Below are 16,137 nucleotides of genomic sequence, written 5' to 3'. Positions count from 1 at the left end.
GGGTGCAGGGGCCCAAAGTCTTGAGTCACCTCTGCTGCTTCCAGAGCTGGATATTTCTACCACATTTATCTTTCACTGGATAGAGGCTGCTTTGAACATGTGATGATCTAATTTAAACTTTCATATATCATTAAGCAGAAAGGTTTGAACGATAATACTGTATGTACCATATTTTTAAAACTTAAAGCTTTAATCAGTACTTATGTTTGTTTAATTAGTTTGAACTTATTAACACTGTGACTCAAATGAAATCATAAAATGCATATTTATTCTGGATATTCATTTATTCAGCTCATACTGTGAGGGCTATTTATTAAAATGAATAAAAAGGAGGAGCCAAGATGGCCAAATAAAGATGCTCTCTACTCATTTTGTTTTGGAAAGACAAAAAAAGAACCAAACCAGTAGCTGGATAAGTGCACCTTGAAGTGTGTGTCTTAGCAAAGGAGAGAATGGACTCTGTGGGATACAGAAGCCAGGAATGACAGCACAGAAATGGAAACAGGGCACACTGGTGGTGTAATCCCCACTCCCTAGATGGGAGCATTTGTCAGTGCAGAGGAAAGGGTCACAGGGAATCCCAACAGACCAAATCACAGTGGATACTGGCAAATCTAGGTGTGGAAAAGCTCTATGGTGACTTGTAGGCTTGCAGCTACACTGTGAGAGCTGACTGGTGTGTGCACAATAACTTTACTTCATTCAAAAATCCCACTCTGTCTCCCTCAAACCCCAGATTCCGTCTTGCAAAAAAAAAAAAAAAAAAAAAAAAAAACTTGTCTCTAGCCTCTGCCATTGACTAAAAGCAAGTGACCAGAAACAGAACAGCAATCTCTCCAACCTCTTCTGCCTCACCTTGGTGCATGTCAGCAGCCTCTGTCAGGGACTGTCCCATTGCTGAGAAGGGAGCGCTGCTACTCACTCACCCTTCCTCCCTTAGCTGGTGGCATTTCCATGATCTCTGAAGAGGACGGAGAGCAGCTGATGAGAGTGAATGCTTTGATTTCACCCACCACTTCCCTTTCAGCTGACTGCTTTTCTTCTGACAGTGCTAGAGATGTGAAGTGGGTATAGGAAAGTTGCGGATACACTTTGCCAGGCCCCTGCAACCAGATGTTTGTGGACCTGAATGCATGCTACAGTTGAGATCAAGAGCTGTTCCCCACAGCCCTCCTTAAACTCATACCACCTCCTTCTTTACCCCTCTGCTCATGGAACAGTGTGTTTGTGCTACAAATGCCTCCCTCCCACTGGGCCAGCAGTCCAGGAGAACCCCTCTGATAGAAGATCATGTTCCAGAAGAATCAAGAGAAAAATCCATCCTGATCCAAGTGCTGCCACGCTCACTACCACAGTGCCCTCATAAGGGATACCCCTCCCTTCACTGCTGTTTATATCATACCAGTCTGGGTGGTTAGACTCTCCCAACATTCCATGAGTCCTGGCAACAAGGTTCTCTGTGAATGCATGGATTGAAATGGGAAAATGATATAGAGAATACATTACAGAATCCAAGGGGAAACACTGTTTTAACATTGCTTATCAAACTGAGACCCACTGGTCACATCTTCAGAAGAAAGTAGATTAACATGAAAGCCATCCAATAAAAAAGCATGATTGACCCATCATAGGTACCCTTGGGGGCTACAAGTGATATGAAAATACAAGGCAACATTACACTTCCAAAGGAACATGTTATATTTCTGGAAACAAATTCCAAAGAAAAAAATGATTGATAAAATATCTGATAAAGAGTTCAAAATAATGATTATAAAAATGCATAAGAAAATACATAGCAGACAGATGAAATCAGAAAACAATGCATAATATGATAGGAAATTCAGCAGAGAGATAAAAAATCTTAGAAAAGAATCAAACTGATATCTTAGAAATAAAAAACTTAATAGTGATATTAAAAATACATTTGAGGGGCCCACACTGTGGAATAATAGGTTAATCATCTGCCTGCAGCACCAGCATTCTACAAGGGGGCCAGTTTGTGTACCAATTGCTCCACTTCTGATCCAGCTCCCTGTTGAATGCCTGATAAAGCAGTGGAAGATGGTTCAAGTGCTGGAGCCCCTGCACCTAAGTGGGAGACTAGAGGAAGCTCGTGGTTCCTTGATTTGGATCGGCCCAGCTCAGACCATTGTGGCCATTTTCTGCCATCTGGGGAGTGAACCAGTGGATGGAAGACCTCTCTCTCTATCTCCCTGTCTCTATCTCTATGTCTCCCTCTCAAGTGAATAAATAGATCTTAAAAAATGCATTTGAGGGGCTGATGTTGTATATAGTGGGTAAAACTGTCACCTGTGACACCAGGTGCTCCACTTCCACTCCAGGTCCATGTTAATGGGTTGGAAAAAGCAGTGGAAGATTGCCCAGTTCTTTGGGTCTCTGCCAACCATGTGGGAGAACTGTGTGAATCTCCTGGCTCCTGATTTCAGTCTGACCCAAGCTTAGTCATTGCAGCCACTTTGGGAAACAAGTGGATGGAAAAATTTCTCTCTCCCCCATTCTTGGGAACTTCAACTTTGAGATAAATCAATCATTAAAATATATGTAGTTGAAATCCTTAACCGTGGGCTCAACCAAATAGAAGAAAGAAATATCCAAATTTGAAGACAAGTCACATGAAATAGCTCAGTAACACAAAAAAGAAGACCAAAAAAAGAAGGAAAATGAGGCTGGCGCCGTGGCTCAATAGGCTAATCCTCTACCTTGCTGCGCTGGCACACCAGGTTCTAGTCCCGGTCTGGGCGCCGGATTCTGTCCCAGTTGCCCCTCTTCCAGGCCAGCTCTCTGCTATGGCCTGGGAGTGCAGTGGAGGATGGCCCAAGTCCTTGGGCCCTGCACCCCATGGGAGACCAGGATAAGTACCTGGCTCCTGCCTTCGGATCAGCGCGATGCGCCGGCTGCGGCGGCCATTGGAGGGTGAACCAACGGCAAAAAGGAAGACCTCTCTCTCTGTCTCTCTCTCTCACTGTCCACTCTGCCTGTCAAAAAAAAAAAAAAAAAAAAAAAAAAAAAGAAAGAAAGAAAAAAGAAAAAGAAAAAGAAAAAGAAAGAAAGAAAAAAAGAAAAAATAAAGAAGGAATTGTAGGAATCCCTGAGACAGAAGAGTATTGACATTGAAAATGCATTCAATGAAACAAACAATAGCTGGAAATATTTCTGCTATGGAGAATGACATGGAAATCCAAGCACAGAGGGTCATAGGTCTGCAAACAGAAATGGCTAAAATGGATTTTTATCGTGACACCTTAAATCAAAATCGAAAAGCACAACACAAAGACAAGTTTAAAACTGCAAGAGAAAATTTACAACACACAGGGAAACATCTTTAGAATAATATCAGATTTTTCAACAGGAACAAAATTAAATGCAACAAAAATGAGAAATGTGCCCTAAAATATTTGATCTTTATTTAACATGCTTTTAGGAAAACATTAAGGATTTATTTAATTCCCATGTTATTTCACCTTCAATCCTATTTGATGTAAATGTGTGAGATCTAAGCAAACTCTTTTCTTTAATCAATAATGGAATATTATATTCCCAGTATTGCCATCATCAATGAGCACTTTTAGAGTTTTGATATTTTTTTCTTGGTGAGGTGTTATAATATCCAAGAAGTTCAAAACAATGACTAAGTCATATTTAGGTAAACTGATTATTTTTATACACTATCATATATTTTTGAGCTAAATTATATATTTGAAATTAATTTTTGGCAACTTTGAATGAATGAGGAAATAAAACTTTATTAAAATGCAACCACAAGAGTATTTCATTGGAAAATGAAATATTCAGAAATATACTAATATTTTTCAACAATGCATCTTATACAATAATTTAATTCATTATTCTGAGAACTGTTTAAAGCCCTTTCAAAATGCTTCTAAAACATTTGCAATAAAATCTATAAAAATATGATTACATTTGATAGTCATGCTTGTAGCCTTTGATATTTCATTTTTTAAAACATTGTTAAGAGGAACATGAAACATTCTGCTCTAGAATATTTGTCAATATAGCCTGGGAGAATGAGTCTTCCCTGCAGCTGGATTTTCACAAATAACATAAATTGTTAAAAATGCAATTGTTAGTTAATAAAAGTCACTCCCTTACCACCACCTTGTAAAAACACTTTTGGGTAGCCAGTTTCAATCTGTCTTGCCATCATGTCATGACCTACACAAAAACTCATTCATTTGAGACTTGATATAGCCTTAAACGACTAATTTTTGGGCAGTGTGCCTTCTTTTTTAAACTGACCCTATAAATTAGATTTTTGCTTGCTTTTACTTTTTGCCTTAAGGGCGATAGTTATAGGAAAACGATTACTTCAGTAGTCACTGAGGCAAGTAGATAAGTTTAAACATAAAGAAACATGCATGTCTGAACTAACGAATTTGTATATTTCGTATCCAGAACAAGTTATTTTAAAATTGGGTGATTTTAGTGTTATTACAATGATAATTATTTAGAGCTTTAAATTCAATTCTAATCCATCTGAATATCTTTATTCCTTTAATATACTATTTGGAGAGTCATTTCACAATATGTTATTTCTCTGATATTGAGTTAATATTATCAACAATAATAAAGATGAAAGTGATGCACTATTTGGTAATCACCTTTATTCACTATATGAAATCAGTTATTCTCAAATAAATTTTACTTCCCATAATATGTAATCATTTTAAAATATTCCAGTAAATTATTGGAAGTTACAGTTACATTATATCTTTTTTTAAAGATTTTTTTATTTATTTGACAGGTAGATTTATAGACAGTGAGAGAGAAAGAGAGACAGCGGGAAAGGTCTTCCTTCCATTGGTTCACCCCCCACAATGGCCGCAATGGCCGGAGCTGTGCCAATCCAAAGCCAGGAGCCAGGTGCTTCTTCCTGGTCTCCTATGCGGGTGCAGAGGCCCAAGGACTTGGGCCATCTTCCACTGCTATCCCAGGCCACAGCAGAGAGCTGGACTGGAAGAGGAGCCAAGGGGACTAGAACTGGCACCCATATGGGATGCTGGCACCGCAGGCAGAGGATTAACTTAGTGTGCCATGGTACCAGCCCCTACAGTTACATTATATCTTAAAGTTTTATTTAATTTTTAATTAGACTTATGTGCTAATGAATGAACCAGAAAAACAAACCACTATATTTTATGGTATCTATGATGCTTCTTTATTTACTGGCTCAGCACTACTCATTTTTTTCTTTATGTAAATCTATTTCCATTATCCTACTATGACATAATATTTTCTAAATTCTTATAAATATGAGCCTATTTAGCTTGAAACTTCACAGTATCATTGGAACATAAAATATGATAAAACAATATATTGGATGTTTCATGTAGGTTTATGAGCTTTGTTAATCTACTAAAAGTTTGTATAACATAGACAAATCCAAGTTATGCAGTCACATCCAATTCTCACTTCTATTAACTATAAGTTATTTATTCTTGAGGTAATTAAAGTGGCCTGGGAGTAGTAATGACAAGAGAAATGTCTTTATGCATGTCTACTATTTACCAAAGAAAAATAATATTGTCCTAAATGGACATTTTCAACAATTTTTATATTCTTTATATTCATCAATTGTAACACATAAGATACTTATTAAAATATGAAAGAATTTTCACTTATATTTGTCTCATTATTAATATTTACCAATAAGAACATAACTAGGAAAGAGTTTTAAATGTTCCTTAATTTGAATATTATAAAGGTAAAAAAATTGTATGTTAATATAATAACTTTAAATGCTTGATCAATTGTGAGTGGATTTTTGTAGAGAGTGTAAGATAAGGTCTTGTTTTATACTTCTGCATTCATAGATCCGATTTTCCCAAAACCATCTGTTGAAGAGACTATCCTTTCTCCAAGAATTGATTTTAGCTCATTTTTCAAAGAATAGTTGGTTGCAGATGAGAGGATTAATTTCTGGAATTTCTGTTCTGTTACACTGGTCTACATGTCCATTTTTTTATTTTTGCCAGTACCATGCTGTTTTCATTATAACTTCCCTGTAGTATGTCTTGAAATCTGGTATTATGATGCCCCTGACTTTATTTTTGTTGTTTAAGAATGGTTTAGTAATTCGGGGTCTCTTGTGTTCCAATATGAATTTTAGTTTTCTTTTCTAGATCTAAGAAGACTGTCTCTAGTATTTTAATTGGGATAGCATTGAATCTGCAAATTGTTTTAGAGAGTTTAGACATTTTGATTATGTTAATTCTTCTGATCCATGATCATGTATGATTTTTGTATTTCTTGGTAATTTCTTCTTTTTCTTTCTTCAATGTTTTGCAATTCTCATTGTATAGTTCTTTCACATGCTTGGTTAAATTTATTCCAAGACATTTAAATTCTTTGTAGCTATTGTGAATGGTAATGAATTCTTTCTCAGCCACAACACTGTGTATGAAAAGATCGTTTTGTATACAAAGATTTTGGTGGGTTGAGTTCATATTTTGCAACTTTACCAAATTCTCTTATGAGTTCAAATATTATTTTACTAGAGTCTTTTAGTTTGCCTATATATAGGCTCTTGTGATCTGCAGATAGGGATAATTTGAATTCCTCCTTCCCAAATTGCATCATTTTGATTTATTTTTCTTGCCTAATGATTCAGGCTAAAACTTCCAGTACTGCATTGAATAGCAATGGTGAAAGAGACCATCCTTTTCTAGTTCCAAATCTTAGTGGAAATGCTTCCAATTTTTCCCCATTCAGTATACTGGCTATGAGTCTGCATATATTGCCTTGACTGTGCTGAGGAATGTTCCTACTATACCCAATTTGCTCAAGGTTGAAAGGATGTTGTATTTTATCAAATGCATTCTCTGCATCTATTGAGATAATCACATGCTTTTTAATTTTCAATTTGTTAATGTTGTGTATCACATTTAATGATTGGAATAGGCTCAATCATCCCTACATAACAGGGATAAATCCCACTTTGTCTGGGTGAGTGATCTTTTTGACGGATTCTATTAGCTAGTATATTGTTGAGGATTTTTGCATCTGTGTTCATCAATGATATTGGTCTATAGTTCTATTTGTTGTGTCTTTCTCTGGTTTTAGAATTAAGGTGATGCTGGTCTTATAGAACAAGATTGGGAGGATTTCCTCCATTTAAATTGTTTTGATTAGTTTGGGAAGAACTGGAATTAGTTCTGGTAGAGTTCAGCAGTGATGCCATCCTGTCCTGGGCTTTTCTTTGTTGAGAGAGTCTTTATCACTGATTCAATCTTTGTCTTTGTTATTGGTCTATTTAGGTTTCTATGTCTTCATGGCTCAATTTTGGAAGATTGTATGTGACTTTGTGGTGTTAACAAGAACAACATTTTACCCTCATATAAGAGAAAACTGCGATCCCTACATATGGTACCAGTGTGTTGCAGAATATACAAAAGCATAGTAAAGGAAAAAATGAAGAAAATTATATTTATTTATATTACAAAGTCTGAAAAGAAGCTATAAGATGTTCTAAAATCTTAGAAAACTTCACTTAGTTGTGTCTCCTTGGTTTTCTAATAAATGCCCCTAACTATATCAGGAAAGTTATTCTGGTCTTTTTGTTTAATCCCTCTTGATAGCAGAATTTCTCTATTTCAACAGTACAATTTTTATTACTTATGATAACTTAATTACATCCTTGGGTATTTAATGAAAACCCACACAAAGAGCAAGGATTTTTTTTTTGAAAGATTTAAGATTTTTTACTACAGTGTCATTGTAAACATTTGTTTTTAAATGTTCTATTAACATTTTGATTGTATATAAAAATAGTCAAAATATGATGTTACAGGCACCCAAGATATTAAGTGCCTGATCCCCACACGTAATTCTTTAAAAAATTTTATAGCCTTCTAAAAATCAGATTAAAAGAAAACAAAGGAAATGGACTGAACTTTCAGGATACCTTTTATATCTAAAACTGTCTTTGGGATTTCCTTTAGAAGCACTGGAAAAGATTTGTTCTTGCACCCTGTAAAAAGAAATGTTAGAAATAATCACCTATGTTCGCCGGCGCCGCGGCTCACTAGGCTAATCCTCCGCCTTGCGGCGCCGGCACACCGGGTTCTAGTCCCGGTTGGGGCGCCGGATTCTGTCCCGGTTGCCCCTCTTCCAGGCCAGCCCTCTGCTGTGGCCAGGGAGTGCAGTGGAGGATGGCCCAGGTGCTTGGGCCCTGCACCCCATGGGAGACCAGGAAAAGCACCTGGCTCCTGGCTCCTGCCATCGGATCAGCGCGGTGCGCCGGCCGCAGCGCGCTGGCTGCGGCGGCCATTGGAGGGTGAACCAACGGCAAAGGAAGACCTTTCTCTCTGTCTCTCTCTCTCACTGTCCACTCTGCCTGTCAAAAAAAAAAAAAAAAAAAAAGAAATAATCACCTATGTTTGATGTGTTACTGTTACAAACGTAGCATAGGGAGACTTGCTTAATGAGAAGAATTATTCAGTCTTGTCTATGTTAAATTTTATAGAAGAAGTGTTATCAATCAAAATATTTCATAAATTACATGCTTTATAAGTCATCCCTGGAAATTTATTAATGGCTTTAATGTTCCTAATTCTTTTGTTAACTGTGGGAGATACACTGATTAAAAATCTTATGAAATAGTTCTAATTTTCTTAAATTGATCAGGAACATTTAAGTGTTGTGCCTAATGATATTGGGCAATTTCAGCACTGCATAGTTAATCACAATGTTACTTATTACTTAGAATGTCTACTTTGCCACAACCATGCATTTTTAATTTTAATCCAATATCTTCATGTCAATGCTCTTTAAATTGAAGTGTGCATCAATCATCTATTAAATGATATGGAAGTAAATGCCTCTCTATATTACTTGTCTTTTTGCATAAGAAATCACCACAAATTAGTGGATTAAAGCAAAACTCACTTATGGCTTCTTCTTGTAAATAAAACATGGTATTAACTTACCTAGATTCTCTGCTCAGTGTATTCATAGTCTGAAATATAGGTTTTAGCCTGGCTGTGCTCTCACCTGGATACTTGAGTGAAAAAAATCATCTTTTTATATTTTCTTATGTACTTATTTATTTGAAAGGCAAAATTGAGAAGGAGAGAGAGAGGGGATTTTCCACTCCCTGGTTCAGTTCCCAAATGGCTGCAACAGGGTTGGGCCAGGCCAAAGCAGGATCCTTGCACTCCATCTGGGTCTCTCTTGTAGATGACAGGGCCCCAAGCACTTGGACATTCTTGTGCTACATTCCCAAGAGACACAGAAAGGTAGCCATCATGAAAGAATTAGAAGGCAGGAAATCCCCCAGTAGAAGTATCTCATAACTTGGCCATTCACTAAATTAGTGAGTATCAAATTTGGTTATTTTCACAAAATTATCTTGGTTAAAAACTACCACAGTCCACTGTGCAGGATGTCATCTGCTGGATTCATCTATGTACCAGGCTTCCACAAAAATTGGCAGAGTCCCATTCTGGAATGGGCTAGGAATGGTTCCATGGAACACAAGGTCTCAGGAAGCATAAGTTCGGTTACTTAGACCGAAGAATTCCTTGAAATTCAGTTGTCAACGGGCTGTGTTTAAAACTCCCTGTTGGAGAGGGACTAAGATGGTGGAATAAGGAGGGTGCTTATTGGTCTAGTCAAGGGAAAGAGAGTTTAAAAAAAGTGGAGAGAGTGCAGTCTCAGGGAAAAGTTAGAGGAAACTCCATGCAAAGTAGAGGGACATTGTAGACCTACATGGAGGGTGTATATGCACACAACTCAGGACCCCAGCAGTCGGGAGCCTAAGCATCAGCTTTATAGAGAGAGCTGAAACCAGACTGCAGCAGCCCAAGCCATTGGTGATAAAGTTGAGGGAAGAGCCAGGCACAAGACTGGCTTAGAGCCCTGTGGGGGACGGTATCTGCCAACCTAGAGGAGAAAATAGGAGGCTCTTTTTTCTCTTCCTGACTGCCCGACACTGATGTCCTGTAAGAAGCTGAGGAAGGACAGGTGCCATTTTGGATATGTATAACAGCTGTATCAGCTCCTGTCCATGACTTGGGAGTCCTGTGTACTGGGGCTGTGAAAACACTGTGGCTGTGCGAGAGGGTGCAGAGTATGGCTAGTTATTTGGGCAGTCACTAAGGTGTCTTCACATACCCTGGGCTCCCTGATTCCCTTGTGAGGGTCAGTGTTACAGGATCCATACTTATACTGAGGACTGCATGGATCCTTTGTGTGGTTCTTGTGGCAGGGCAGATGAATATTATACCCACTGGGGCTAGCCCCCGGGCATTGGTCTCCTTAGAGAAGAGGAGGTGTGCATGAGACTATGCAAACAGAGCACATTAATCCTCCCCTCTGATAGAAAATAAAAAGAAAGGAGATTTACCAGTCCTAATTTGGGTGTCATGTTGGATACTCTCCTCACCCTGGAGCACTGAACAGAGCTCCTGGCCACACCCAACACATGCCTAAGGGTATTCACTGAAAGAGTAGACACTCCACTAATCCACAGAGGCATACTCCAAAGATAAAAGCCATCACAAGGGAGTGAAAAAAAGTATCTCCACAAATGCCTAAAAATTAATGAAGCAATTCAAGAAACAAGAATAAGGAAGACAACATTATGCCCCCAAAGGAACACAATACTTCAATACTAGAATATGATAATGAAGAGATTGAAGAATTGATGGTAGGACTCCTTAGAAGTGATCAGAGGAAAATTCATGAATTAAAGAAAACCATACATGATATGAATGAAAAGTACTCCCATGAAATTGAGATTTTTAAAGATAAATCAAAATGAAATATTGGAAATATAGAATTAAAAAGATCAAATAAAAAATGCAGTGGAAAGCCTTAACAGCAGACTCAGTGAGGAAAGAGAAAGAATATCTGAATTAGAAGACAAATCTCTGGAAATTTTACAGCCATACCAAAAAAGAAAAAAAAAAAAAAAAAGAAGAGGAAGAAGAGGAAGAAGAGGAAGAAGAGGAAGAAGAGGAAGAAGAGGAAGAGGAAGAGGAAGAGGAAGAGGAAGAGGAAGAGGAAGAAGAAGAAGAAGAAGAAGAAGAAGAAGAAGAAGAAGAAGAAGAAGAAGAAGAAGAAGAAGAAGAAGAAGAAATTAGAAAACTAAAAAACAGTTGGTGATTTATGGGATAGTATCAAGCACCCAACATATGGGTCCTAGGAGTTCCTGAAGGCATGGAAAGGGAGAATGGATTAGAAGACCTTTTTAGTGAAATAATTACAGAACAATTCCCTAATTTGGAGAAAGTAAGAGACTTCCAAGTACGAGAAGCACATAAAACTCCTGATAGGCATGACCAGAAAAGATCATCACCAGAACACATTGTAGTCAAACTCTGTACAGTAAAGCAAAAGAAGATTCTAAAATGTGCACAAGAGAAATGCCAGATTACTTTCAGAGGATCTCCAATTTGACTTACAGCTGACTTATCAGAAACCTTCCAGGCTAGAAGAAAATGCTAAGATGTATTCCAAGTCTAAAGAGAAGAAAAACCATGAACCCAGAATACTGTACCTTGCAAAGTCCTCATTTATGAATGAAGGAAAAATAAAGACCTTCCATAACAATCAGAAATTGAAAGAATTTGTCACCACTCTTCCAGCCTTACAAAACATGCTTAAGGATGTGCTACACACAGAAACACAGTATGTATTGAGTTGATTTTTTATTATTTTCCAATTTTTAACGTCTGCTCTAATTAAACTATCATAATCTGATATATCTGTTAACACACAAATGTCAAAATGATCAGTTAAATCAATACATTTATAGAGTTAACTAGTTATATGTATATAATTGGATTTATTTATGTGTATAATGGAAAGAAAAAATAAAATTACTATATTTCCCATTTATATTATTTTCATTACATATTTTAATAACATACAAATTGAATTGATTTGTTCCACAAGATTTTAGAGAACATATGAAGTTATCTGCTTACATAATATTCAATTTTCAGATCATGTAATTTTCCTTAAGAGAAAAAGTAAATACAGTAACCAAAATCAAATTATCACTGCTTTCTGTTCAACTTGTCAGCTGAGAGCTCTAGATAGAAGACAACTGTTTCTCAAATAAAATATTTCCCAAAAGCGCTTTAAATTAGAGAAGTTGAATGTCCTATTTCCTCTCCACCCACCCCCATGGTTTTGTTTTCTTCATCACTACATTGTTGATGCATTTCATTAGGGAGATAGTTCAAAGTATTTGAGAATCTCCACTGTTTATCTGTCTCCTAGAAATATTGTCTTGTTTCCCATTGTTTCTTTTTCTTTTTTTTTATTTCTTTATTTTTGGATGGGCAGATTGGACAGTGAGAGAGAGACAGAGAGAAAGGTCTTCCTTTTACCGTTGGTTCACCCTCCAATGGCTGCTGCGGCCTGCGCACCGCACTGATCCGAAGCCAGTGCTTCTCCTGGTCTCCCATAAGGGTGCAGGGCCCAAGCACTTGGGCCATCCTCCACTGCACTCCCAGGCCACAGCAGAGAGCTGGACTGGAAGAGGAGTGACCAGGACAGAATCCAGCACCCCGACCGGGACTAGAACCCTGTGTGCCGGCACCACAGGCAGAGGATTAGCCTAGTGAGCTGTGGTGCCAGCCCTCCCATTGTTTCTTTAAATATTTTTTGTATCTTTTATTTCCTTTTCTATGATGTTATCTCCACCTAAATCCCTGATGTATGCCCAAAATTCTTGACACTAGGAGCCAAAAGAAGCAAAAGTAAGTATTATTTTCAAAGCAGGAGAATATTTTACTCGGAAACATAATTAGCCTTTCTAAACAAAAAGGCAGCATTTTCTTTGATAAACTTATTTGTAGGCTTGGGCAGAATGCTTTATTTCCATACCAAATGTCAATGAATTATAGTAACTAATATACAGAGTACAAAAAATGTAATGTATATGAGCGAAACTGATATTTTGAGATTTGATTCAAGTTTATAGTTCTTGTCTACACTCTTGAAGATCAGTGATTTTTCTACATACTACTTTTGAATTCTCTATTTAGTGGAGGGTTAAGCTTGTGACTATAAAGTAAATTGAAAGTAAGCCATTGTAAAATGTGAAAAAAAGAATAAGAAAAGAAGGAGGAAGGAGGATGGGAGAAAGGGAGGGTAAAGTGCAAAGTATCATTATGTTCTTAAAACTGTATATATGAAATACATGAATTTGTTCTCTTTATATAAAAAAGAAAAAAAATTAAAGGCAAAACTATGGAGACGGTAAAAGTATAAATGCTTGCCAGGGGTTCAGGGAGATGAAAGAAATGATGAACAGGTGGAACACAGAACATTTTCAGGGAGTAAAACTATTCATCTGAAGAGTGTAATAGTGTAGCAGTTATATCACAGAGAGAAGTGTATGTGGAGCACGGGCAGGAGGAAGGGTTGGGAGGGAAGTATCACCATGTTCCTAACCCTGTATATATAATATACATGAAATCTGTATACTTTAAATAAATTTAAAAAAAAGGAAGTGTATGTCACATAGAGTGATGACAAAGTAGTGACTTTGGTAATAATGTATCAAAATTGGTTCATCAGTTCAAGCCAATTTACTACATCAGTTGAAGGTGTTAGTAATAGGGAAACTCTGGGAAGGAAAGATTATATGGAAATTACCTTTCTATAAACCTAACACTGCCCTAAAAGTCAATAAAAAGGTGATACGTTAGTCTTTATTATGATTATCATATATATAAAACGTAATTTATCATTATCATAAATTACAGTATGAAAATTTTATTTAAACTACAGAAATATTTATTTAATTAGATTTGGTTTCACTCAATAGAAACTAAAATAAAATAATTGTATGTTCATTCTACCTAATTATAGTTTGTAACTACATATTTTGATTTTCATTATGTTTCATCTGTTACTTTAGTTAGGTTGATTATATTTATGACTTACAAAATTGAATATGTGGGGATAATTAGACATTATACCATCAAATATTTGTATTTTAGGGAGGAAAACCAAGGTAAAGATGCAACATTATATATAAAAATTAAATCTATTGCACAATGGTGGGAAAACAATTTTTTGCCATTTAATATTATCAGAACATGGATTCCAAATGATTAAATAACTGTAAATCACTTTACCATCAGAAGTATAAGTTGTTTTAATTGAATATAGCTGGAAAACTGAAATAGGGAATGATCATGGATAAATTACTGGCATTTGATTTCATCAGGTTTATGAAAAAGAAATAAAATTTGTCATTCTCACTTGGACCATATCTAAAAAAAATCCTTTTCTATTAAGCTGGTTGAGAAAATATAGCAGGTAAACACCTAAAAATGGAAATGTTAAAGATATTTCTCTTTGTATTGAGAAAAGTAATCCAATATAGAGTTACTAAGTGCCTGTGGTTCTCTTGTTTCTGTTTACAAACTAGAACAATAGTTTATGAAAATGTGAAGTGTCATATGCAGAAATATTGAGTCTAATCTGCAAATATGTGCAGTATTGTGGAAGCAGCACCATGCTTACTTAATGAAAACTTTGGAGAGCTCACTATAATATCAATAAACTATTCGCGGCCGGCGCCGCGGCTCAATAGGCTAATCCTCCGCCTTGCGGCGCCAGCACACGGGGTTCTAGTCCCGGTTGGGGCGCCGGATTCTGTCCCGGTTACCCCTCTTCCAGGCCAGCTCTCTGCTGTGGCCCGGGAGTGCAGTGGAGGATGGCCCAAGTACTTGGGCCCTGCACCCCATGGGAGACCAGGAGAAGTACCTGGCTCCTGCCATTGGATCAGCGCAGTGTGCTGGCCGCAGCGCTCCGGCCGTGGCGGCCATTGGAGGGTGAACCAATGACAAAGGAAGACCTTTCTCTCTCTCTCTCTCTCTCTCTCTCTCTCACTGTCCACTCTGCCTGTCAAATAAATAAATAAATAAACTATTTGCTATATTCTATAATGCAAGGAAACTTTTAGACTCTATGGCATAGCTTCTCCTTTGGGATATTTCCAGGAAACTATTCCCATGGATCCCTGTTCGCATTTCTGGGTGTCTATTTCTCAACTTCACAGGGATGGCCGCATGTCACTGTATGAGGAATTGTTCGAGCCACTAGAGCTATATCATTTGCATGTACACAGATCCCCAAGTGCAAGAGAATTCACATTTACTTTACTTATTACATTCAGTGATTTTCAGAGTAGGGCTATGAAACCCAGTTCACTTGCTTCTAGGATTCATATTCCCTGAGGTGAATTTTCACTCTGGAGCTCATTTTTGACATAGATTTTCTTAGAAATAAACTCCTTGTTTTGTTCTCCATTGTTTATTGTCCTACTTTCGCATAGTCTTTCACTGTATTGTAGGAGTATTTTCTTAATAACCTATTTGTGCATGAATCTTTATTTTAGGGTGTCTTTCTATGGAACTTGATCTACACATGCCCAGGTGCCATCCCAGACCATACTTAAGATTCAAACTCAGAGACATAAGTGGAAACTACAGGATCCTCCTGTATAAGTTTATATACATATATATGTATCCTCCTGTATAAGTATATATCCATATATATGTACACACATATATATGCAATAAATCAATAATTTATAAAACATATATATATACAAAATCATGCATTTTAGAAGACTGAATAAATACCTACTTCTTATCACAGGAATAATAATAGTAAATAAAATATAGTATTCAGCTTAAGAAATAAATTATCAAAGTCGGTTAATATACTGTTTTATATAATCATGACTTGGCATAGGATTTGGAGCCAGAAAGGTTAATTTCAAACAAGGTCTCCACTGTTTACTAGATATATTATTACAGTCACATATTATTTTCTCCCAACTTTGTTAAAATAGTGATATTATGGTGCCAATATATAGATCCTTGAAGATGACCCCAAGATCATCTTCCCTTAGTGGAACAATGGCTCTGTCTACCTGGACTTGTCCCCATCTGGAAATTCATTCTGCACCCAAATAAAACTAATTTTGCTTTTTCTTTAACTTCATTTTAAAACATTTCATGTGCAACACTGATTAAAGTTTATCAATGATTAACTATCATAGAACTGGTAGTTCACTTAGGAGTCTCTAGGTCATGTTTCTTTTCTTTAAATGGGTAAAGTAAATCT

Source organism: Oryctolagus cuniculus, chromosome 2 (assembly GCF_964237555.1).
Source record: "Oryctolagus cuniculus chromosome 2, mOryCun1.1, whole genome shotgun sequence".
Taxonomy (NCBI): Eukaryota; Metazoa; Chordata; class Mammalia; order Lagomorpha; family Leporidae; genus Oryctolagus; species Oryctolagus cuniculus.
This window is presented reverse-complemented; position numbering follows the sequence as displayed.